This window comes from Pinus tabuliformis, chromosome 1_2 (assembly GCF_031772625.1).
Source record: "Pinus tabuliformis cultivar Carrire ecotype Pingquan chromosome 1_2, CPIR1, whole genome shotgun sequence".
Taxonomy (NCBI): Eukaryota; Viridiplantae; Streptophyta; class Pinopsida; order Pinales; family Pinaceae; genus Pinus; species Pinus tabuliformis.
This window is the reverse complement of record NC_142298.1, coordinates 1,066,103,185-1,066,129,479: the sequence shown is the minus strand read 5'-3', so window position 1 is coordinate 1,066,129,479 and position 26,295 is coordinate 1,066,103,185. Positions and strand designations below refer to the sequence as shown.

Genomic DNA, 26,295 nt, shown 5'->3' with positions numbered 1-26,295 from the left:
CACCTGATATTTACATGCTTTCCTTATCTGAGAGAAGCTTAGATGCCCCAATCTTCTATGCCATAGCCAATGTTCATCATTCTTGCTAAGATAGCATTACTGTTGTCCTCCCTTGAGTATGTATAAATTATTTGGAGTTCTTATTTGATCACCGTTTCTCCAGTATCAAGCTCACAAACAATACATCCATTTGATCGAAATATTACCTCATTTCCTTGATCACACATTTGACTGACACTTAATAAATTATGATTTAAGCCATCAACATACATAACATTCCCAGCTTTGACCTTTTCTTTCAAAAGAACTGAACCTTTACCTTTTATGAGTGCAGGAGTGTCATTTCCAAATGAGACCTTCTTTTCTTTTTCTAAGGCGCTATATGATTGACGTTTTTCTTTATCACCTGTCATACGTTTCGAGCATCCACTGTCGATGTACCACTGATTTTCCTATCCTTCCGTATATAAGGCTATACCACATCTTTCTGGTTGCGGTTCTTTCTTCCTCCATCTTTTGGGGCTTAATGAAGCTTGTTCCTTCTGAGTTGTTTGCCGAAACCTACTCCTGCATTCAGAATATTCATGACCAAAGTTGTTACAGATAGAACATTCTATTTCATTTTCAAGAGCAGAAACGTTATTGGAGGTTCTTTTCATGATTTCAGTCACACTCCTTTGATTTTGTGCTTCTCTGGTCATGACGGTTTTGTAGGCAATGCATTGAGTTGCTTTATGTCCAAAGTTATGACAAGAGAAACATTGGCCATTGAAGAAATTCCTGCGATCATCAAACCTTCCATTGTAATAGCCATTCATTCTTGAGGTAAATTGAGAATGATTTACCTGTGGTTGGTTGTAGCTTTTGCTCATCCTTGAAGTAGATTGCCCTCAATTTACTTGGTGATTTCTGTTCATTCTTGAAGTAAATTGTTCCTGATTTACCTTGTGATCTCCATTGGGCCTTTGCTATCGATTGTCAACCTATTCACTTCTCCTTGCAGCTTCAAGACAACTTTTGGAGGTAGATGGCTTCTAAGCTTGAGATGTTTCTTTAGTATACCCAAGACCTATCTTGATTATAGGAGAACACTACACTTGGATAATCTCATCTAAAGTTTCAGATCCTTTAGAAAATCTAAATTAAGAGCTTTCATTTTCTCAATGTCTTTTCTAAGTCCCGCAATTTCACATTGTAACTTTTCATTGTGTTTCTCCATTTCAGCAAGTTGGAATGTCAGAGTATCTATAATCATATTTTTCTCTTCTAAGAAAATTTTGAATTTAGAAATTTCTTCATATATAGCATCCAAGAAATCATCATCTTCAAAAGCCATCAAAAGTCTATAATCATTACCTTGTTCATCTTCATCTCTATTTGAATGTCCATCACTATCTTCATGTGTGTAATAGCTCTTCTTACTTACATTCTGTTTTCTGTTCCATCTAACTGGTTCCTTACCTTTGTCAAGCTTATCTTTATGAGGACACTTGGCAGCATAGTGACCGACTCTTCCACAAGAAAAACATTTGAAAGGTAGCTTACCTCTGAATCTTCCAGAACCCCGTTGAAGGTTCTTGACAAAATTTGATTCTTCTTCTTCTTCTGACATATTCTTGAGTCAGTGTAATCTCCTTTTCCTGAGGCTTTGAATGCGGCTTCTCTCTTGTCTGATGGTCCCCCTTTTCTCATTTTGTAAGCAGTTAGGATTCCATGTAGCTGTGACATGGTAAGGCTCTGTAGATTCTGTTTTTCTTCTATGGTAGAAACTTTTGATTAAATCTTAGAAGACAAAAATCTTAGAACCTTTTCAACCAAAACAACTTATTTTATTTCTTCACCCAAATTTTTCATACAATTAATGATCTCATCTATATGTAGGAAATAGTTAGCCATACTTTCATCATTGTACATTCTGAGATTTTCATATTGAATTCTGAGAGTTTCTAGTTTTGCTCGTTTTACATGATCATCTCCTTCAAAGCTCATAACAATCTTCTCCCATATTTCTTTTGTGGTTTTGAGCTGCATAACCTTGACGAATTCTGATTGAGATAGACTCCCTAATAGAGTATTGACAGCCGCATTTGTTTCTTACTGCTTCTTACCAGTTGTATCTGTAGGAGTTGCTGATGGAAATGTGTATCTTGTTTCCACGATATCCCAGGCTTCTGTACCAAGAGATTGAAGATATGCTGTGATTATTACCTTCCAATAGATGAAATTTCTCCCATCAAAAAATGGTGGCCTGATCAATGCTTCTTTCTCGTAATTGCTCATGATGATGGATCTTCCTTCAAGCGATCAAGCTTCTTCTGAAGGACCTGCTCTGATACCAATTGTTGGAAATAATACTGAGAGGGGGGGTGAATCAGTATTATCAGGTCAATTATTTTCCATTTCACAATCAGATTTGTATACGCAACTTCAGTTAGTAAATAGCGTGTATGTACGCAACTTCAGTTAAGGAAACAAGCATATATGATCAGACCTGTAATTTAAATTATTCTTCAGATGTTGATCATTAATCTATGCATCAAACCATATGAACAGTAACCAGGAATAGTAAAACAGAACAAGCAATCACACATAAGAACACAAGATATAAGGTGGAAACCCAATGTGGGTGAAAACCACCTGCTGCAATTCGTCTCTGTCTTCTTTCCATTAGAAACATCTTTTTACAATGTTTCTGTACTAGTGCAGTCGTATACCAGTATGCATGTTGCTACCTACAGAAGGCTACAACCTTCTCTCGTTCTCCAGCTTCTCCTGGAAGGGAGCTACAACCCCCTTAGCTCTTGTGCTAGCTGAGGTACTAGTATGTAGGCGCTGACCTCCAGAAGGCTACAACCTTCTATTTTCTTCCAGGGACCTTGTTTCCTAAATTTTCAGACTGGTTCCATGTATATCAATCAAACGTCAAGTATATCTGCATTAATCAACCTCCTTTGTACAAACAAATACTGAATCAACCAATAACTTCTCAGAATGTTGTAAACAGAAAACAATACCAGTATCCAAACACCAATCTTGAACCCAGAGTATTGCAGCAATAAACAGAAGTAGCTAAAACATATTTCATGAAATATACGCTACTTCAATATATAGAACCCGCGTGCATACGCTTCTGTATCAAGGCCATCCAGCGTATACGCCATTTTACGTTAGCGAACCAGCGTGTATACCCGCCTCTGTTGTGTTGAACCTGCGTACAGATCTATAAAGATAATTTATCTTTTTACTTATTCAGACATTAGTTATACCAAAATTATCATATTTATAGATCACGTCACGCGTCAAATATAATAGATCAAATATTTCACAAAGATACTTCTCTTCAAACCGCCTTAAGATCTTGACCCATCAATAGAACTTATCCTTCTCCTTGCGCTCAGGTTCCTCCTTGATTCAGATCTAGTTATGCACCATAACCCAATGACAATATTCTCGATCTTGCTCTTCATAAGATATTCAATGCTTCAGTTGATCCTTTCCAAAAGATCTCCTTCCCTTTTTATAGACTTAGGCCTTACTCAAACCATGGTCCAAAACCATAGAGATCCAATACTAGGGACTCAATACCTGGGTTCAACACTTTGGATGCAATACCAAGGACCAAAACCATAGGTTCAAATATGTCAAACTAAATACCATGGACCCATCATAAGTTTTCCCACATGTACGTGCTTTTCTTTGCATGAAAGTGTGTGCATACATATACACGCCTTTTGATCAGTACACCCGCATGTATACGCGATTTTGTTAAGAGGAACTTGCGTATACCTGATTTTATTTTCATTTTGAGAGCTTGAACTGTGATCTGCCCTTTGAGTGAGTTGCCATCAAGGACAAAACCTTTGCCCTAGTGCCAAACCTGTGTCATAATGCCAACACTTCTATTTGACTTTTTTCTAGCAGAGGTTCTTTTCTTTGTCTCTTCTTCACTAATTCTATTTTTTCAAATGGCTCTTCTGGCATCCTTTCTATTTGTTGCATTGATCGTGTTATAGGTTTTCTTGGTCTAAAAATAAAACCTTGTTCCTCTTGTGTAAAATTAGGTTTCTTCGCCCTCTTTCTCTTTTTGTGAGTTTCTGCTTTTGTCTCTTGCAAAGGATGCAAAACTAGAGTTTCTTCAATTTCAATGGCTTCTAGAATATCAACTAACTTACCCTTCCCTTTACTCTGTTTTCTGGTCATCCTTTTCCTAGTGCTTGTGGAAGTTTCCACTATTGGTTATGTTTCTAGTTTCGTCTCTTCCCTAGGAGTTATTGACTGAGATTTTTGATTTTTTCTAGAAGGGGTGGAAGCATCTAGCTCATAAGCACTCAAGAACAAGAAGGTAAGAAAATATTTGTTTAAATTATTTAGCTCTTCTACAATAAGCAATTTGATGAGGCCATGATGGAAAAGAGAAGTGTTGCTAACATCAAGTTTAGTCTAGAATTTGTCAGCCATCTTTGCCAAATTCCTATAAAGATAAAAGGGAATGTCCAAAGGTTGTTTACCTGTGTAATGTAAGAGTAGTATGAAGTGATACTAGTAAACCATATTGAAATTGCTTTGACAGCTAAAATACTTTTGGATTACCATTAAAAATGTGGAAAAATGATCTTTTGGGCAAACCCTAGAAATGCTAGAAGTCATGTCGATTGCTTTGTATTCACCCTTGAGAAAATAACCACAATTGAGCAAATGGAACTTCTTAACCTTGCACCACATCTTACTAGACCTAGGAATCTCTGTAGCACATGAAATTGTATTAGGGGAGACTGCAAAATTCAACATACCCACCTTCATTTTTTTTCTTCTGAAATTCATGGCAAAGTATCTAGTAATCTATCCATGGAAACACTGCGAATTATGGAGAAAACGAAGGCATCCAACGCTAGAAAACAAATAGTTGAAAACAGGTTCTTCTTTAAAAGTCTTCATGTCAGTGGTTTCATATTGCACCATAGAGCCTCCTTCGTATTGTTTATTATGTTCCATGGCTGCAACATGTGATGAGCATTTCTTGCCACCTGCAATTTCTTCTTAGGATAGTTAGACTTCTCTATGACAGTGAAACCAACTCAAAATGAAAGGAAAACAATGGAGAATGCTTTGTAGTGTGTTTCTAGGATAAAAATAAAAAAGATGAACCTATACATGTAATGATATTCCATCATGACTCAGACCCATGATTTGTTTTTTAACCGTTAGTAATCAGCAGGGTTTTGGGTTTTATAGCAAAACATATGGTAGATGTGACAAATTTTGTATGGAAGTTCGAGAACTTTCATAGGAAATACTTTGTTTTCATAACTGTATTTGCTACAGATTTGGAGAAAAGATGCTTATTGGCTAAATTTAAATCATGAACAAGTGAGACCAACAAAAATGATGATTTGAAACCTGACTCGTTCTGTGAACACCACTTAGGCTCATGTTGACTCTACACACTCACTAGGTGACCAAATTGACACTTTGTACATCTATTTTTTATTTTTAGAAATTCTAATAGCATTGCTCATTTGACAAAATAACTCCAAACTATCTCTAACTATTATTGAAGATAGCATAAAGTATCCCCCAAGAACTTGTCACCAAACCCCTTAAAGTCAATGTACAAACCATGAGGAAGCAGCAAGATGAAGTTTGCCTAAACTCTAGTTGTCAAGTCGGCTTAAAGGGCAACGAAGAAGAGTATAAATACCCCTTCTTGGCCTCATTTTAAGACACACAATTCAGACAAGAAATCACTAGAAAAGTAGGAAGAAGAAGGCAAAAGAAAGAGGGCTAAAAAGAGAACAAAGAAGGAGTAGGAAAAAGATAAGTATAAATATTATTATGGGTTATCATCCACTGGTCATAGCAAATATTCTTTTGGGAAGTGTGAAGTCTGGGCAGTAGAATCTTCTGGGCAGTGCGAAGTTTGGGCAACAGATTCTTCTGGGCAGTACCAAGTTAAGGCAGTGAAATTCTTTCGAGGTAACAAGAGATACTCTACTAAGTAATCAAATTAGAGGTCGAGTTTCTCTCTAGAAGAGCTAGATACCGAGATTCTCTAGGGAAGTTATAGAAAGAGATAGAGACCAAGTTTCTGTAGAAGGAGAGACTAAGGAAGGGAGAAGAAAATCAACGTAGGTGACAAGATTCTTGGAAGGCTACTATAGTCGAGGGTTCAAGTCATGGTCTTGGTACTTATCAATTTAAGATCTAGAAGAATAATTTTAGTGGGTTTTCCTCTCTTGAGGTGAGAGGCTTAAGCCCTACCAAGAGAAGCCAATATTTAGTGTCACTTGTCTCTATTTTGGTAATTGTCTTGATAAAAAAGAACACACTAGTAATATAACAAAAGAAAGATCATAAGTAAAGAAGAACAAGCATATCACGAGCAATTATAAAGAAGGAAAATTGTTAACATTGGATGCCCTAGATTTCTTGTCAGCTACAAGTCCATGAAACTCATTTGAAGTTCCTTCTCAAACATACAAACAATATCGACTCTCTCTTCACGCCATCATGGAATGATATCCATATGAATCTCCTTTGATGTCAACTAATATACATATGTAGAGAATTTAGATATGACACATTGTAGGTATTGGGGGAAGTCACGATTCATACACTCACGCATGAGAAATGAATAATGACACTACACAATAGATAATACACTATATAAAAAATAATTATAAAACATATCATTACATAAAAATAGAAATAAAATAAAATAAAATATTTTTTTTACAAACTTATTCATAGAAGGCACGCATATAAACAAGGAACCCTCACACTCATTATAACTTCCTTTTACCAAGAAATATCATCTTTCTTTAAAATCCTTGGTGCATCACCTTCTTTGAAATACCAAGAGGGACCATCCTCTCCTCTAGTTTATGCCTTGGCCAATGTTTCCTTTTAGTTTTTAAGAAATAAGATCTCTCCTAATAGCAAAGTTGTCACTTTCATTCATCGATATGTGCCTCCATAAAGAAGATGAGACATTTTTACATATATGCATGGGATATAGTAAGGGGGAAATCTTTGGTTGCTCTTGGTATGAGAGCTCATGAAAGGAATATTTTCTTTTCATTCCAATGTCTAATTTCTCATCATAAGTGTCGAAGAATCATGGGGCATGGAACATAGGCTCCCCATTTAAATCAAACATTTATGAAAACTTCTCTTTCTATCTCTCATATGATCTAATCCATTCATTTGGTGTCATTACTGTAGGCCTTTGGGTTCTCTCTTGTTTACCATTGAAAGTGGATGTTTCTCTTCTATAATGGTGTTATTTTATGAGGAATACTCTCGATCAGTCATATAATGGCTTCATAGGTGGTCAAACCACCTAGCCTTTAGAGAGAATACACAAGATTTAAATCCATGAAACCCTATTGTTACAAGAGCTATGAAATTATTGTATACAGGTTGACACACTGGCGACCAAGAAGATTAGAACAATTGGACTGAATTAAACTAATATGTGAAAGTAAAATATTGTTATGTATATAAATAAATCAATAAAAGTGTAGTTTACTATAGAAAACTTCTAAGCCGGGACAATCATGTATGGTGTACAAGCACATATTCCATACAATGTAAAACTCCTCTCTGTTGTGATGGGTCTTGATACATCGTACGCATGTATCAATTCACATAATACCTTCAATTCATATACCAATGGTTTCAAGTAGACCTCCATATTCTTTACTTTTCTTCTACTAGGGACTATGAGAGCCAACATAAAATGTTCATTTTTCACAGAAAACCATGGGGGGATATTGTTATTGATCACTATTATAGGAAAACTAGAATAGTTGGTGTTTTGGAGGCAATATGGGCTAATTTTATCCATGGCTACGTTGAGTCATAGACTTCGTACTTCATCTTTGAATTTTTCATGCCATGTATCCTCTATATGCTTCATGGTTATTGAATCAGTTAGGATTCACATAACTCCTAACCCACTTTAGTGTCAGGCATGCGAACCATGCGACATAGCTAATTCTTTGCAACAAAAGTGTCTTTAAATCCTTAGGATTATAAGCATGTGCCTCAATATCTTATGAGGACGACTATGTAATTTACCCATTTTTTTAATTACAGTACCTTTCATGCCCACATTTTGGACATATCTCTTTGTCTAGATATTTACCTATATGTAGAATACAATTATTTAGACATGCATGGTATGATATGTACTCAGCACTGAACATTTTTCAGTAGCTACTTTGCCTCTTCATAGCTACCCAGCAAAACATTATCACTTGGAAGAACCTTATCATGGAATAACCTACAAGTGGTGGGGAGTATAATTATGCAACACCAATAGTTAACATTCATAAAATCAACCATTTCTAATGTTGATTATGTGACAAGATTTCTCAAAATATCATGGACTTGATTGATCATGTAGGTGAATTACCTCAATAATATTAAGAAACATGCATTTGACATGCCAATCCTTTCTTTGAAGTTGTAAGACAACACCTTTTCCCCCAGGTAAGTAGACATTGACTTGTTGTCAGGTCCAATGGGAGGGGTGGTGGAAGCAAATTGTAGGCTTTCGAATAAGTTATTAGTGATATGAGCATCATCACTTAGTTCATCATTCTATAATTCATATAAAAACATTTCTTGCATGGTAGTTGTATCACGTAAGTAATCATCCATACCAAGATCTATTTGATTACTTCCATTGTGAACTTGTGGCGAAGAAATACTATTTATGTAGTCATTCCTAATTGGTGAATCTGGACGTAGTGGGAATTGAATAGATGGTTGATTCTACAATTATTGGTATGCTTCCTCTTCGATTATTTCTCTTAATGCAATCTTCTCTCATGTTGAGATTGTAGTGGGGTGCATCGGAAGATGGTGGGCGGGACACTCATCGTCACTAGAATCTTAGTTTCAAAAAATATCGAACGCGATTCATACAATATTAACAATATTATTAAGCACGTAAATGCAATTTGTTTATTGAAATTGCATTATACCGAACGATTGTTACCATTGTCGATCCAATATTACAACTAAAAAATTCCATGTTCCAATTGGAATGGTCAAGAGGTTGTCAATTTTCATCTACCAACTGCTTCCGATATACTACTCCTCATAAGGGATTATGATGTTTTTTAAATGAAGGAATATTTTTTACATATGAACTAAATTTTGAATCAAGATCCTGCAAATTTAGATACATTTTTATTCAAATTGAAATGGATTAAAAGGAAAAATTCAATTAGATAATCAAAATATAAATAAAATATGAACTTACTAGAGTTGGAAAGGGAGAACTCCGCGAAGGAAGTTTCTCATCAATATGGAAATAGTTGGAATTTGAAGAATTGGCCATTTTATATTATTGAAATTTTGTCCTCGCAATTGGGAAAAAATAGAAATAAAATTTTATGTGCATATATAAAATTAGTCTTGACAAGAAACAAAAGACTAGGAGGAAGACAATCCTCCACCTGCATATGACGATGACCCAATTGGAGGCGAAACCGCGGTATCCTCTCCCATAGCACCTAATCAAGTTCACATGTCGTCAAAGGCTCCACAGCTCCACCCAAATCAGGCAGAGAAGATAAACGATGATCAGAACATGGGAGGGATAAAGTGGCACCACGAATCAGACACATCAGATTCAGACAAGGAAGCAGGCTCGCAGAAAGCTGAAACACAGTTAGTCATAGCCTTGATCGAGCCCACCCAAGGAGAGTGGCGCAAGGTCGAAAAGAAAAAAGGAAGAAAAACCTGAAGCATGAGTCTTACTCACATATGAAATTCAGTTTTTCTTGCTTCCACTACTCTCTCTCTCTCTCCCTCTATTCTTTTCTCATCATTTTTTGCACGTTAGTCATGTAATGTTGCGTAGGGTGCCATGGCACTGGTGCCCATTGGGAAGCTTATGGGAATGCATCATGCATCTGCAATTGTAACTTTTCATTTTTTAAATAAAAGGTTACATATTTTTCCACTGGAAAAAATAAAATTAGTCTCGACAACCATATAACCACAATATGAATTTCAATATAGTATTCAAACAATTTTTTAAGAACAAGGAAACTTTAAGAGGAAAATGTATATTGTGAACATTGTATTTGATGTGGATGCATACTAAATGATAATTTGAGATTAATATGCCACTTTAAACCCTACTGGTGCACTTATAATACCCACACCAGTTTGCGATATTTAAAAAAATATAACTTAACAAGTACATTTCGTCGTTATTTTACAAAACACGCACCAGTGCATTTAAATAAAAAAACATCGTTGATACACACTTGTTTCTGGAAATTAGAAAGCAAAAACGAATTCAACCATCTAGGTGCTCTTATACAAATTACAACACTGATACATTTCAATAGAAACTGTAGCATTGAGTTATGAAAATTAATCGTACCATTTCAGTATTTCAAATAATAATAAAAAAATTGTATCATGTCGGTGCATTGAAAAAATTTGGCTCGCTGACAATGTTGATGGGTGTTTCTTATAAATGCATTTGTGTACTTTATTGTTGAATGATTCGATGTTTGGATAAAGCGAGAGAAATAAAGTGTGATTTTTTTATTATTTTTTAATTAAAAAATGAGTGCTAACTTATTTTTTAAAATCTAATTTCATAAATAATTTTAAATAGTAAAAATTTATTCACTATTTCATTTTTGTTCCAAAAATTTCAACATAGTGATTTGCAAGAGAGACATAGCAGGAGCACTATGTAGCACCAAAATACTTTGGAGCAACATAACTATTCAAAATATCAAAATCAGAAAGGGATTGTGATTCACTCGAAACCCTGCATAATTTTTTTTTTTAATTTTATTGTTCATTTTAATAACAAAATTTTTTACAATTTTTGTTAGGGTTTATTTAAAAGAGAGACCATTGGCAGAAGAGATATACTCGGAGCACTTTGGAGTAGAAAATTAATTTTCAACTGCTTAAAGATCAAAATTTGAAAGGTATGGCGATTCACTCAAAACTTTCGATACCAAAAATTTTAAATTTTACTATTGAAATCTTTTATAATTTTAGTTAGGCTTATTCATAATTCATAAAAAAACCCTCTATAATAAAAAAATTACTATTGATTTTACTATTACAAATTTTTACAATCTTTGTTCCTATTTAAATATAAATAAAATTAAAAAAAATTAAAAAAAAACAATAGTTACCATAAACCTTTCTTCTTCTTGTTTATGTGACTGTAAAATTTCACCTTACAGTTTAACTCCCTCTACTACTAAACAATTAATATTTTTCATTTTAGGGATTTTAGATTTAATGGGTTTGTGTAATTACTATATATATGGTGTTTTAGATGTAAAGTAGGAGGTTCACTTATTGAATTAGATCCAATCCATATCGCCCCTGTTCATTTAAAATAAAACATGTATATGTCCTGTGGTGCGTTAATGTAATATAACACACTAGTGCACCTTATGTCATACAATGCATCGGTATATTATAACATTGTTGGTTCTAGCTAGTTTGTTCATAGATTCTCCCAGTGTAATATAACACATTGAAATAGCTCTTCCAAATAGCACAATTATAATTTAAAATTATTTTAAAAATTTAATTTTCTTTGATGGTCTCAAACAATTAAATGGTCGTTCTGATTTTTTTGGATGATGTCTATTTCATAGTGCACCCTGTGTAATCTAATACACCAATGCTAGTGGTACCTCTATCGCACTGAATCCTATGAACCCTATCAATTTTTACAAAATGCGGTTTGTTGATCAATGCACCCAGTGTAATATAATGCTTGGATCACCTATGCCAAACAAGACTCTTAAGTGACTTTCATTTAATTTTTTATGTGTTAATTTTTTATTGTGATGGAAACACTTTTATTGTCACAAATTACATCTTCATAATTTAAATTTAATTTAAAAAATTAATTTTGGCTTTTAGTGTTGGACATTTAAATGCCTATTTAATTTAATAGATTAAACACACTAGGGCATTTTGTTCAAATAACCACACCGGTTACCAGAGGTCTTTTTAGTTGAAAAATATTTGATTTATGTACTAAATATATTTAATGGATTTTGTATTGAATGATACAGGATTTATATTGATAAAAAATTGTCTGGGAATGTGTCAAGTAACAAAAATATTGATCGACACAATGATAACACATTGAAAAAGGAAGAGAAGGCAAGTTATTGCTAAATTCTTTACAAAATTTATATGTTTGAATTATATGTAAGTTTAACTAATATGTAATTCTTAGTGTGTGTCATTTAGATCCACAAAATGAAGAAGTTTAATAATATTATTTCTAATTTAAGTGTAGAAGAGTGTAAAATCTTCATAGGAAAATTGTAGAAGGATGAATTAGGTGAATGAACAAATATTATTCAATATGAGTTTCTTTTTTCAATTTTCATTAAAAATATACTTAATAATAATAGATAACATGTTTCAAACAATATATTAATTCATATATGCTTAATGTTCTAGAGGGATTAACAATTAAGGAAAAAATCATGTTATTCTATTTTTTTTTTTTTTTTTTTATGGAACATGTAAACACTAGTACAAAATGGCTAATTAATTACTAAAAAAATTACTAAGATTTGCATATAAATGACTATTTTTCAGTCGGTGACCAATAGTAGCTAATTTACAGTATTTTATAATATGACCAACTTTTAGTCGTTTTTAGCTTAGTCATTTATTGGTTGTTTCAATTTTATCTTCTAGTAGTATATTTAGTCATTGATTTAGTCATTAATAGCCACAATTAATGACCAAATATACAACAAAATATATTACTATATGATTACCTGGGAAAACCAATTAATGACCAAAGAAATATGACCAAAATATTAGTCGTGTTATAAGATACTGTAAATTAGCTACTAATAGCCATATATATGCAAAAAAATTTCATTGTTTGAAACCAATTAATGACCGGAGAAATGTGACTAAATTTTGGTCGCATTATAAGATACTATAAATTAGCTACTAATAGTCATATATATGCAAAATTTAGTCCTCATTTATAATCACAAATTTATCATTTATAGTAGCCATTTATCTTTTTTTGGTAGTTTCATATTCATTATATAATTAACTAATTTAGTAGTTTATATTCATTCATTTACTTTAGTTAATAATCATTATAAATGACTAATTTAGTCATATATTCATTTCATCTGTGTTCATCATTAATCAATATAAACTACTAATCTAGTAGTTTAAATCAGTTTTATATGTTCATTATTAATCAACATAAATTAATTAGTATGTTTTTGCAACTAAATTTAAAAAATGACATACAATGTACATATTCATCTTATATGAAAATGAAAATTTGCATATGTTAATTACAATACTAAACAATATCAAGTGCAACTATAAATAATTTCAACAATGTAAATTGTATTATATGAAATGTTAAAGTATTACAATATGAGTTTCCAACTTAGTATTGGTTAGACTACAATTTACACATGAAATGATGTTTCATCATTGCAGAACATTATCATTATGTTGCCAAGGCATTGCAGGAGAATTCACCAACTCTGGAGACTTGACCATAAGTCTCTATGTGTGTGCCTTATGTGGGATATTTAATCTAAGGGTATCAGTAGATCAATGCTCTTCTCTCTCTATTTTTGCATTTGTCACTCTAGTGTTATTTCTTTGATCCTCTTTCTTCAATTTCTGTTTCTGACCATCAATACCAAGTTCCTTTTCTGAAAACAAAAGAGGGTACAATGTAGAGTGTAAGACATGAAATAAAATGAACACTAGAATATAAAATAATGTAGACTATAAATATTTTATACGACATACACCTCAACATCAACAATTTCAAAGCCATTTTTCCCCATACAAGCAAGAAACTCGAACAAGTGTTCTTCAGTTGGGCATTAGTGGCCACTATAATATGGTCATATGACCTTTATAAACCAAGCAAATAAAATGTCACCATATAAAATAACACCTTAATAACTAAGTATTCAACCATCAGTGAAAGTTTAGGCACAATCATGCCAACTAAGTTACATGCTAAAAATCTCAAGTTGTAGATAACTTATGAAAACAAATAATTGAAGGTGTGATGTTTAATCCATGTCATTTTATTCACAACAACATTTCATTTTCTAATGCATGAACTTGGTCAAGTATATAACACTAGTACAAAATGACCAATTAGTTACATTTCTCTTTTTATTCAGGACACGTAGCAAGCTCCATGTTCTTCTAGAGGGGAAGAAGATACACACCCATGTGGTCAAACATGGTTGAGCCAAATACATCAATGGACAATTCACCTATTATATTATATGCCAAATACGGGTATTTTTACTTTTGACGTTTCAATTGTGTGACCAATCGCATGAATGAGATGCCATCTCATGGGGTACCATGATTTTTTCTTATGCTCAGAGTGAATATGTCAACGAGGCCTTGAGGTCGGAAAGAGTGAGCCATGATGTTGTTTTCATGATTAGCGTGTTGCCATTGTGTGCACACTTAGGGGTTTTGCGAGACGAATAATGGATTTATGCCTACATGATTAAGATTAATCTCAATTAAAACATTATCCCTATGCTTCTGATTATGTATGCCACGTGCAATAGCATGGAGAATCCACATAACTTTTTTGACAACGTTAGTATTAGAATTTTTTTCTTATGGAAGAAACAACTAAATTCCATGTAGGAAGTGGTCTTTATGAGGATGTGACCTTTCCATATTACCAAATGTATGGAGTGTGTGTACAACCAAATATAATCATTTTTTCCTCTACTCTTTAGGCATGTGTCAAATTGTCTGTTCTAAGAGAAAGGGATAAGATCTAAGCCCATTTTGTCAAAATTGGATTGAGTTTGATGTCTTTCTTCTCGAAATGTATGCAAAGTGTGGAAATTATGTAGATGCACACCAATTCTTTAAAAAAATTCTTAAGGGATATTATCTCAATGAGCAACATGATCTCAGCATACATGCAGAATGGACATGGTAGTGATGCATTGACATTTTTTAATCAGTTTAAATTGACAGATATGAAACTTAACAGAGTGATCAACTTGGGTGTTCACCATGGATGTGTGTATCTAGCAACCCTTCAACATGGTAAGTCTAATCATGATTTTATTCTCAAAAATGGAATTGAATTGGATGTTTCCCTAGATATTATCGAGATATCCATATATTGCAAGTGTGGAAGCATAGATATAGCTCACTAGATGTTTGAAAATATGTCTGAAAAATATTTGGTTTCATGGAACATGATGATTGATGGGTATGGAATCATGGTTGTGAGGATGCCTTTGTTGTTTCCACCAAATGCAATAGATGGGAGTTAAACCATCTCATATCACTTTTACTTGCCTTTTGTATGCATGTAGTCATGCAATATTAGTGGAATTGTATTGTAAATGATTTCATCACTTTAGTCAAGATTATGGCATTACCCATAGGATAGAACAGTATGCATGCATGGTTGGAATTCTTGGTTGTGCTCAACATCTTTATGAGGATCAAAATTTTATAAGGATGGTACCGATAGAACCTAATTCTACCATATTGAATGCCTCACTTGGTGCCTGCAACATTCATTGCAATGTGGAGCTAGGAGAATGGGCATCATAATGGAGTTTTGAGATAGACTCCAAAAATGTAGGAAACTATGTACTGGTATGAAACCTCTCTGCTATAGCTGGGGGTTAAAGAAATTTCCACAATGCAGTTGGATTGAGGTCAATAAGAGGGTCCATGCATCTATTGAAGCACCAATATCACACCCACAGTCATATAAAATGTACATGGTTCTAGAGAGCTTGATCCAACTAATGAATGGTGAAGGTAATATAATGGACAAGAACTTTATGTTGCATTACAATGATTAAGGACTATGACAAGAATCATATATATTAAAACGAAAGTTAGAACTTAGTCGTTTCTTTTGGGTTTATTAGCTATAGGTCATATATTCACATAACCAAAAGGCTTTGAATTTAATATTTGTAGCAATTGTCATTGTGCCACAAAGTTTGTATCCAAAATTTTTTGAGGAGTCATTATATGATTATTTTGAGGGATGTAACAATTTTCACTATTTCAAGAATACAATATGTTATTGTGGAATTTTTTTTTGAAGGATTAGTAACATGTCCAAAATCATCAAACTAAAGACTAAAATCATGAAATTAAATTCAGATGCAAAAGAGTTGTCTTCAATTTTATCACCTTAAAGCTTGATATCTCGAACCATTAAGAGGCATCACACATAGCTAGGAACAATTTTGAGTATAAACCACATGGCATCTCAAACCTCTCATTCTTAGTTGCCACCTCAATTCATCTACTTTGGGAGCTTGGAAAAATAGTACACAAGTAAAACATTAACAAACTAATAAGACTAGTTAACATTCAATGATAGTCCTAAATCTTGTTTTTATCCTACTAATACTTGTCATGGATCCCTAATATCTAGCATAAATCAAGATAGTTCATGTACGCCATTCTAATTGTTTATAATAGGGTATTAATGTCATCAAATTGGAACCAGTAAAGAAGTGCCTAAATCAACAACATTTTTTGTTTTTTTTTCAAGATGTTTGATCCCACTCATAAAACATGCACTAGCCACTAAAAATGACATCTAGAATTGAAACTTACAGTGGATATGTTCTTGAATTTATAAGTCAAGCAATGGAAGTTAGATGCTTCAAGATCTTCCACTAGGAACTGAGAATTCTTTGGATCTCTCAATTTTTTCATGCTTTTCCTCAGTCCTTCTGCACCCTGGCATTAATCAATATGAGAATCATAGTCTAGATCTGGATATATGGGTGAATATGAATTATAACTAGTTGTATATAAAAGTTGACTCCCACTACTGCAAATTAGAGCATCAAATGCAGACACTTTGATTCCAATAGAATGAAGCATATAAAATGTTTCTAAAACCATTAATGCAGTGGAAAAAATGAATCTAGGAGATGAAAAGTTGCCAATAGAATGAACTGCATTCATAATCTCTTGGATGATAATAGCTTTTCTACTAACAAGGGGTTCTCCAAAAGCATAATACCAATCCATTGCAATCACAAATAGACACTTTCTTCTCCTGAGAAGTAGTTTCCTTGAAGAAACTAAGCTAATATTGTGATATATACTTTGTTTTTCCTGTGAATTCATGTCATTTGTCTTCCACAATTTAGATTGATTGTCCTTAAGTCTTCTCTAAGATCATCCTAATGTGTTTTGAAATACCTCCCATGTTCTCTTCATTTTTTAGAAGTTTATCAAGATCAAAGGGGTTATTAAGTGAACTAGAGTGAGAAGGCCTATTTGCATCTAATGAGAGACAAAGATATGTATCAGGGGCATCCTTGAATGAACCACTATTTGATTCAGAATCTATATTTTCATTTTGGTCATTTTCACTCTGCCATTGCGGGTGTCGCATTCTACATTGGGAGATTCTTGAAAAATATATTTTGCAATGTTGTGGCCAAGAATAGAGATGAATGTTCTATAGACCATTTTGCCTGCATTCAGCCCAGAGGTTCTTATCAACTACTAGTTTGTACAAAGCAGCTGCAATTTCCTTGTTATTATGGAGATCTACCAACATACCATTATTCAACATCTGCACAACAATAAACCAATTTGAGTGATCAATCACATGTAAGATCCAATCAAACTTTTATATTAGATAGCAGAATTTTCAATATACCCGTTGAATGTCTACAGGTCCTCCATTCTTTGTGGCAACCATAGGTAATCCATGTGCAATTGCCTGCATTAGAACAAATTGGAAGCATGACATGTGTTACTCTTTTTACACAACCAAAAATTCTTTAGATCAAATTGCTAGTATGAAATTATGGAAGGCTTCTTCTGAAGTTATTTGTGAAATTTGGAGAACATAACCTTGAAAACACTACCAAAACTGAGACATTTTATTGCTTCCTTATGATGAAAGAATGCTTTGAAAAATGGAATGCAATTCACTATTTTGTAACTGAATTCTTCTCTCTGAAATTCTCCATAACTAAACAGAGATAAAAAAATGTACTTTGATGCAAATATTGTTCTTTTCTGGATACATATATATGCATACATATACATAAATACACACACATATAAAATTTAAATTTGCAACAGTACTCAAAAGCAAAAGCATCCTTTCATATATCATGCCTCTAAATGAAAAAGAAATGATATTCTTTTAAATCTAGAAGATACATATGTTTCAAGTTTTGATATTATGACCATTATGTTTAGTTCTGGAGCATTTCAAAGAGAAGCATTCAAGTATGTCTTTATATGAAAGAAACTAATATATATTGAATTATTATATTCAAAATACTCCAAAACTACCATAATGGTCATAATATCAAAACTTGATACATTTGTATCTTCTTGAAAAAATTTCATCTTGAAGAAAATAATAAAAAAAAGAGGTTGGTCAAGATACCTCAATGAGAGTCAAACCAAAGGGTTCCACCAGGACTGGATTGATAAAAACACCCTGCACACACAAACATCATCATTTCAAAATTACACAGACAAGATTTTTTTTCTTTTTGTTTCACCTACACCAACTGCAGTTCAAATTTTTTGTCTATTAGAAGTGCAATAATGGATAGTTTATTTTATAGTTTGACAGGAATTTTTATAAAACCTTAGTCTTTTCTGCAATCCTATATATATCAGCAACTTCTGATTGTTTGTGATGTTTAGGATATGCCACTTCTCCATATAGATCATATTTGTTAATAAGCTTCAGGACAATGGTCAACACACTGGAACTTGTTGTAGGCATTTGATCAATATCATCTCGACTGCCCATGATCAACATCTACAATTTTGAAATGGATAACTAAAATATTAGTTATCAACTTATCAAATAAGGGAAAAGCTACAAAACATACCTCTAAAGAAAAAGATAAATTTAGGAACCAAGAAAAGACATACCAAGTTTTCCAGCTTCCTCAATTTGATACATTCACCAAAAGCCTTGACTAAAGTGGCCATATTCTTCTTGGGATTAGGTCAAGAAAGAGCCAAAATTATGGGCTTTGAAGGATTTTTCAAAAACTATGGGATCTAAAAATACAAAATATTATTATGCCCCTCGTATGTGGAATGAGGGATATAATTTTTCTATTATGTGAAATCTTAAATGGTGAAAAGGAATTAAACCTTGCCCTGCTACTTACCTCACCCCATAAAGGAGACTTGGGAAATTGAACAGAGTCATTATCTAAATTCTAATATTGCACTACAACATTGTTGAAGTCCATTCCAAGAGGTATAACCTACAACAAAGCATATATATGTAAAAAAAAACCCACCACCTAAATGTCATGTACTTTTTTGACCTAATAACTCATGGAATAATTATCAAGGAAGAATAGGATTTCCACATTTGATAATGAAACACACCTACACAGTTAAATAAGTAGGTGGGTAAATCCCCATGTAACAAATTGACAAAAAAAATAATTTAATTTCAACAAGAGTGTCATTCTTTGCACTCACCGTCATTTGAGGCATGTAACAACCATAACAATGGACAACATGATTTTCTTGATGTCTAAGATTTCTATTCAATCCAAATCAAAACCATCATGCAAGCCCCATTGTTCTTCAATTTTTTTCCTTGTACTTGTGACCACAAGCTCAATGAAATCAAGGCACAATTCTTCAGCTTGAATCCTACGCATGATCTTGTATGTTGCATTGATATCTTCCTTGGAATGTAATCCTTGTTTCAATAACTATTCTAGTTTATTTTGGCTTAGAGAATGACCTGTCAAAACCATTGGAATGTTCAAAGTACCAGAAAGAAGAAAAAATCACCCCTACATCTACATAGTGGCCATGGATTACATAAGGCCATACAAGTGTGCCTTCTCTAATCATATCTCCCAATGCTTTGGAAATATTAATAATATGACCCAGTGTTCCATCTACAAACTCTAGAATGTATGGCCATAATAATTATTTCTGAATATACTTTTCTTTGTGTCCACAAGGGATTCAAACTATGTATGCCCCTCCACTCTCTAGAATGTCTTCATCCTGATCAAAAGTCAACATTTTAGTTGTCTCTCCATTGCTAGAATCCACTTTAGGAGAACAAATTAGACATGTCAGCAGGTCCGTTGTTAGGTCCCTATAATACTAGTGATTGCCCCATTACTATTGTCGTTGTATCCCTTATTGCTATTGTTGTGCTCCTATTGTCCCCATATTGTTATTATTGTGCCCCATAGAATCCCTCTATTGTTATTTTTGTGCCTTTATATTATTATTATTAGGTCGACATATGTTGGCATTATGATGAATGTGTTGTACTTGATGGAAACCCACTTTTAGCAGAACAACTCACTTGTACATGGTAACTAAATGAATCTACAGAACATATATCAGATGTGACAGAATGCATGACAGTAGTATTTATAGATGTGATGAAACGCAGGGCATCTTCAAAGAATCATTTCAGAAGGGAACTCTCTCGATGAAAGATCACAATATAGCAGGTAAACAGTAAGAATGAAGAAAGAAAGGTATACACAAGTTCACTATATACCAAACCACAAATACACGCAAGTTCACTATATACAAAGGCATGTATATTTCACACACGCTCTTTCACAGAATGAAAGGTGCATACACATTGGAAAACTAAGTTTTGGTCTGTGGTGTTTGGTCCATGGTATTTTGGCATTAGTCCATGGTATTTGCTGTGAAGTATTGACCATAGGTATTGGGTCCAAGGTATTGGTCCTACGTGGTTTTCGACCATGGTATTGAGAAAGGCCTAAGACTATAAAAGGAGGAGAAGAGCATTAGGCCAAGATGAAGTCTGAAATATCTAATGAAGTGTGAGATCCAGTATGTAGGTTATGGGTTTATGATGCTTTGCTTGATCTGAGCCAAGGAGGAATCTCAATGGTTGATGGAGGGCAAGATCTAATGATGGATCAGGATCTTATGGCTTGGAATGAATCATCTATATATGGTTTTATCATTCTTATTCTAGATCTGTATACTGACACATGTGATGTTCTATAAATATTATGATCTGGGTATAACTGGAGTCGGGAATAGATGCAAAACTATGAATGAATATTTACAGATGTATATGCTGGTTGACCTTGATAAAAGTGCGTATACATGTAGGATAGACACATCTAAGTAGCGTATACCATATGAACTATGATGCTTGAAGTTACAAGTGGTTCTGGTTGTTGATGCAAAGTTCTGAGTTTTGGTGAATGTTAACTAGTGACAGTGTTCTGCATATTCAGATTGGTTGATTGTGATTAGCTTCAGTGTTGATGGATGAGAACTAATAATGGATCAGGATCATAATGACTTACCTTTATGTGATCTGATGGACTAGATCTGGTGGCTAACACACGTATTATCCTTTTGTATGTAATGATCTGGGTATGTCTGAAGTCGGCAAGTCTAACGAAGTTATAAGTAAGTATTTTATGACATATACGCTGGTTCGCTTTGGTGAAGTCACGTACACATGTTGGTTCAGCTCTTCCAAGTAGTGTATGCACTCCGATGCATGGTTTTTGATGATACAATTGGCTGTGAATATTGTTATAGAGTTTTTGGTTCTGCTCTGTGTTCTAGTGACTGTGTTTGGATGACAGGGTTTCAGTGATTAAGTTGTTGGGTGATTTAGAGAGTAATGATTGAGTATTCAATGAATGAGTAATTCAATATTTGTATTATAGTGGTGATCGATTTTGAGCTTCAATTTTGTTGATTGGTCCAGTATGAAAATTGGATGAAACGTGGCCTTCAAATTATGGTGTTGAGTTCCAACAGTATCTAGTCTGAAAATTTATGAAACATGGTACTTGGAGGAAAAAAGAAGGCCATAGCCTTTTGTAGGTCGACACCTACGTACTAGTAAATATATCGGCTAGTACAAGAGCTAGGGGGTTGTATCCCCCTTCCAATAGAAGTTGGAGAACGAAAGAAGGTAGTAGCCTTCTATAGGTAAAAGCCTGCATACTAGTATGAGTCTGCACCAGTACATTACTGTAAATAGATTTCATTATTATTAAAAGAAGATGGAGACGACATCAGTAGGTGGTTTTTACCCACATTGGGTTTCCACCTTACATATTGGTGTTCATTTGTGATGCTTATGTATTATGGTTCTTTCTGTTATTACTGCACATGGTTACTGTTTAATGTTTAATAAAGTATTGATACTCAGATTAAAGATCAACATATGATGAATTAATAGAATCATTAGTTTGCTAGATATACACTTGCTTCCTTAAACACAGTTGCGTGCACACGCAGGTTGGCTTCATTGAAGTAGCGTATTTGAAATTGAGTAAGAAAATAAAAAGATTATTGACATGACTAATACTGATTCACCCCCCCTCTCAGTATTATTTCCAACAATTGGTATAAGAGCAGATCCTTTAGTAGAAGATTGATCGCTTGAAGGAGATCCGTAGAACAATGGGAAAGAAACTAAATAAGAAAGTGCCTAAGAAGAAGAAGACATCTTAGAGGAACTATGAAAATGGGAGAATCAATTGGGGAATATGTGGAAGCAACACTTCATATTCAGAATCACCTCAGAATGAAGATGAACAAGTAAAAGAACTATCAGGTATGAATGTGTTATCCTCTGGTGATACATTTCTCCATCCATTTGAAGATGATGAAAGTGATAGCGAAACAACTGAATTTTCTCTTATGGGTGAGGAAGAAAGATATCAAATAGAGGCAGAATTTAAAAGGCTTACAGACAAAATTAGAGATCAACAAGATCTATTGGACAAAATGGAATGTGCCTCCAAAGAAGAAGCTACCAAAATAAAAGCTCAACTAGAGGAAGGAATCAAGGTAAGGAAGCAATTCATGGAAAAGGAAGATCAATGTCAAAATCTACAGGATGAAGTGACATCATTAAGAAATGGAGTAAATGAAAGGAGCACAACAGTCAAGAAACTCAGAGATAGATCCAGTTACTATGAAATTCTTGAAGCTAAGATCCTCTCGCTAAAACAATATCTTGAAGAATCAAATAAGCAGAATAAAGGACTACTCCAAGCTCTTGAAAAACAAGAAAACGAATTTCTTGAATTAAGACATCAGTTGGAAGAAGGAAGAAAATTTGAAATAATCATGAAGAAGCAGTATCTTGAAAAGGAAGAGAAACATCAGGTTGAGGTAAATATTCTAAAAGATAAATTATAAGAAAAGGATAAGCTCTTACAGTTTCAAGATAGTACTAAGATCTTGGATGATATTCTATATTTCTGGGTTAGATCTATAACACTTAGTAGTCAACAATTTCCTGCTAACAAAACTAGTCTTGGTTTTCATGAATCTGTTGAAGGTGAATGTAGTTCACAAAGTAAGACAAGGAACTCTAATGCAAAATCTGAAATTCTCAATAAGGAGATGAGAGGTCAATCCCATCAACAACTAAGGAAAGAAATTATTCAAAGAAAATCTTTTACTCCTAACTATGGAAGTGATAGTCAGTTATTTCCTCAAATGAATAATGTTGAATGTTATAATTTTGGACATGGTGCAACCAAATGTAGAAGTAGAATGGTTCAAGAACATCACACAGAAAGATCATCATGTTCGACGTACTTTAAGGGATATTGTTTTTCTTGCAATATGTTTGGTCACAAAGCCATTAACTGCTATAGAAGGAATATGAAACATATAAGATGTTATGCATGTAACAAGCTTGGACATATAGCAAAGGAATATAGGAACAAAGTACGAGCACCATACCAAAAGGAGAAAACATCATCACACTCGAAGATATGGAAGAAGAAGGAAGTACAGTCAGAAAGACCTGGCACAGCACAATGTATAGACATGGCAGACTCAGAGGGAGCTAAAAGTGTGAAACTTCATTGTTCTAAATCTCATACACAAGTTTCATGAAGAGAAATCACGTATATACAAGAGTTAGACACTGCGCAGTCATGTATATGTTAGCTTGAGGAAAAGCAATGGGACATAATCAAGAAAAAGGGTCTGATATGGTTCAGTCAATTATTTGCTCTGTTTGATGATGGTTAAAATCTACTAATAATGTGTGGAAATGTATTGATACTCATAAGATGTTGTTTTTGACCCTCACAAGTTAACTTGATGTATATCTAATTGATGGTGATGCCTTGATACTTCTTGCTGATCAGATCTGACAGTGAACAGATGGAATAGGTTCAGGGGGAGAACATGCTATGCTTCTAATAGAGCATTGTTGGAATTATGTTTAGAACTCTTTAGTACCTAAAATATTATGATGATGATTATATGGCTAAATGATACATCCTGCTATGATAAGGTTATGAGTTGCCCATGAAAAAATATCATATGATTCTTGGGGTCACATAGTTGGTGTTCAGATTAGATTTATGGATGATTCTTTAATGATGCATATATACACAACTTCATTATTTGATGATGAGTCACTCATGCTGATGTCATCATGCCTTCAAAGACACATAAAGATCATATAGTACAGCTATGATGCAAGATTCCTATAGTTCTTGGCTCTCACATGGTTGAGGATTGTCGTGGTTGACGATATCAAGAAATCTTGACAAATGATCATAAGATCATGATAAATATTGATATCTCTTTTATGGATATACAGTATGATGGATACAGGGATGATTACTTAAGTTGCATATTGTTGGTTGGCCAAGAGAATTGTGTTATTACAGGTTGCATGGAGACATAGCTATTTGAAGACATGGATATTCGAAGACATGGCTTACTTAATCACTTTGAGTTCTTACCTTATGATGATAGGTTGATACTCACATATGTTGATTATCATGGTTGATGCTTATCAGATGTGGGATGTTCCCTAGTGATGATACATGGTTTATATATTGAAGGTTCTTGTGGAAAGATCATACTATTATTAAAGACAATGTTATAATCATAGATGATGACTATGGTGTTTTAACATACAGATGATATGATGTGAATGATTGGAGATATGACATATGCTAAGGTTATGATAAGTCTCTTTCTACTAAGGAAACAAAGCAAGTTGATCTTGATGAAATCAAGAGGATGAGTTGATATCTATATGCAGACATACTTTGTCACAGTTTGATGAGATTTACACTGTCATATCTTGGGGACTAATGATGGACATATACAAGTTGTTGGGCTGGATGTTGTTGATAGATTCTTATGGAGCAGAAAAAATACATGGTGTATGATAGTTGTTGATGACTATCATGGTCTTGTTTAGATATTTGGTCTCTATATATCATTCGATGTAAAGGTCATGTCAAGACCCATGATGTAATAGTTTGTCTCTATCTATTGTAGTCTTTTGATCAATGCATGTTGGTCATATGATGTAATTTGTACCCCCTCTATGCATGGGAAGGATGATGTAATATTTCTGTCATGTATAAACAATTGGTATCTAGTATATCCCCACTTGGTTGGGTGGATGAGTCAAGTTTATCCCCACTTGGTTGGGAAAATGAATGTATGTATGAGCCATTGGTGATAGGAAGGTAAAACTCACATAGTTGAGTTATAGAGTCATGTTATCTTCTTGAAAATATTTACAGACTCTGCATGTGCTCAGGGGGAGCATGATTAATATTCAGCTATTCAAATATGAATGTCTTTTGCTCTTCGGGGGAGAAGGTCTCCGTCTGCCACTTTCCCTTGATGTCAAAGGGGGAGAGTGACTTGGTATTGTTGTTGCCATCAAGTCCAAAGGGGTAGATTGTTGGCATTATGATGAATGTGTTGTACTTGATGGAAACCCACTTGTAGTAGAACAACTCACTTGTACATGGAAACTAGATGAATCTACAGAAGAGATATGAGATGTGACAGAATACACGACAGTAGTATTTATAGATGTGATGAAATGCAGGGCATATTCAAGGAATCAGTTTAGAAGGAAACTCTCTCAGACGAAAGATCACAGTGTAGCAGGTAAACAAAAAGAATGAAGAAAGAAAGGTATACGTAGGTTCACTATATACCAGGCCATGTATACACACAGGTTCACTATATACAAAGGCGCGTATACTTGATATGGTGTTTTGGTATATTCTTTGATATGATGTTTTGATATATGCTTAGATATGGTGTTTAGTATATGTTTTGATATATGCTTTGGTATATGTTTTGATATATGTTTTTCTATATATTTTGATGATGTTGCTATATCCACATATGTGTATCAATGTAAGTACCACCATGAGTTGTGTTATAAAGCTCCACTATGCGGTATATTGTCATGTT

At 33.8% G+C, this 26,295-nt stretch overlaps 1 pseudogene; it reads right to left on the bottom strand.

Moving 5' to 3' along the window:
• Positions 1 to 26,295, bottom strand: part of LOC149209817 (putative sucrose-phosphate synthase 3) — an 87,686-nt pseudogene that overhangs the window by 32,644 nt on the left and 28,747 nt on the right.